Source organism: Amphimedon queenslandica, unplaced genomic scaffold (assembly GCF_000090795.2).
Source record: "Amphimedon queenslandica unplaced genomic scaffold, v1.1 AMPQUscaffold_12453, whole genome shotgun sequence".
NCBI classification, from domain to species: Eukaryota; Metazoa; Porifera; class Demospongiae; order Haplosclerida; family Niphatidae; genus Amphimedon; species Amphimedon queenslandica.
Genome location: NW_003547310.1, coordinates 15,008 through 16,424, shown reverse-complemented (window position 1 = coordinate 16,424; position 1,417 = coordinate 15,008). Strand labels below are relative to the sequence as shown.

At 32.1% G+C, this 1,417-nt stretch overlaps 1 long non-coding RNA gene across 1 annotated transcript; it reads left to right on the top strand.

The window, feature by feature from the left end:
• The first annotated feature begins 198 nt into the window (after positions 1-198).
• On the top strand, positions 199-1,150 carry LOC109587772 (uncharacterized). Its single transcript, XR_002187781.1, has 4 exons — positions 199-384; positions 607-732; positions 780-818; positions 967-1,150. It is a non-coding gene; the product is annotated as an uncharacterized LOC109587772 (long non-coding RNA).
• The last annotated feature ends 267 nt before the right edge of the window (positions 1,151-1,417 follow it).

The window sequence follows — 1,417 nt, the reverse complement described above, 5'->3', positions numbered from 1 at the left end:
TAAGAACATGTATGTGTAGCAGAAAATGTAATAAAATTGAGGGAATCTCACTTTTTTATTTTTGGCAAAATTTGGCCAGAGACCCTGTACTATAGTACAGGAACTTGTGTCGGATTTTTAAGAAACTTCAAAAAAATTTCTAAATCCAAACCTGATTGGGATTAGCTCAAACTTTCCACACAACATAAGTGCATGTACATGTATTGAAAACCTTTTAATGTATTCTCGTTATATTCCAGATACCATCAGTCCCGGTCAAAGGAGCGTCCATTGTATCACAGTAGACACAGGTCACCCAGTGGGGACAGTCAGGACGAGGAGAGGAGAGATGGGAGGAGTCAACAACGGGGACATAGACACGAGTCTGGATATGAATCTCACCAGGTTAACAATAATAATAATAATAATAATAATAAATAAATAAAGTAAATAAGTATTTTAGTCATAATTAAATACAGTACTTTTGATAGTGAATTTTCGGCAAATTGCTAAGTTTTTCTATTTGATCAGTTCATTTAAGTTAAGATTGTTTGGTACATGTACTGGTGACACTAAAGCACCAAAGATGATAATCCTCTCTCTCTATTTGATCTCCTTCCTCTTTAGGACTTTGAGTCTCCAACTTTAACTCGTAGGGCTCGCGGGAGAAACAACAGTGATAGTACCTGGGGCCCTTCGACCCCGCCCACTCCCAGAGACTCCAAGAAAGGATTCTTAGGGTTTTTCTCAAAGGTACTTTAAATTTATTTAATTATTTATTATTTTTGTTATTTTTCCAGAAAAGTGCAAGTTTGACTAGCCTTGCCTCTACAAAATCAGTAAATTATCTCTCTCTCTCTCTCTCTCTCTCTCTCTTTACTGTTATAATACTAATACATTTACAGTGTATCTCTATGTTCTGGTATTTATGTTGATGTACTGTGACACTTGTTCTGTACATGTAAACATTATTATTGTCTCCTATAGGACAGTGGTGAAAGAGGCAGTATATCAAGTTATAAACTTTGAAAGAGGGAAAGGGACAATTGCGTACCATTATTGATCTTGTTAGATAACATTTGAATGATGTTCACGATGTAACTGTAAATTTTGTCTTTATCAATTTTTTCTTATTATTAATTTATGCATATTTAAATTATTTTTGTTCTTTCTTTCATTCATTTATATTATATTTTTGTAATTATTATTATTATTTATTGTTATTATTTTGTACTGCACATGCACATACATTTATTATTATTGCATTGTATTATTATCAAAAACAATGTTTTGTAGCATAATAAATTTAATCATCATTATGGTAATTTTAATTAACTTGTACTTCAAAGTAGGCGGGATTTTCACATCAATGTGGGTAGAAATTTTTATTTATGCATAAAATTTGGTAATGTTGGCTTCAAACTGGGCAATATTTAAC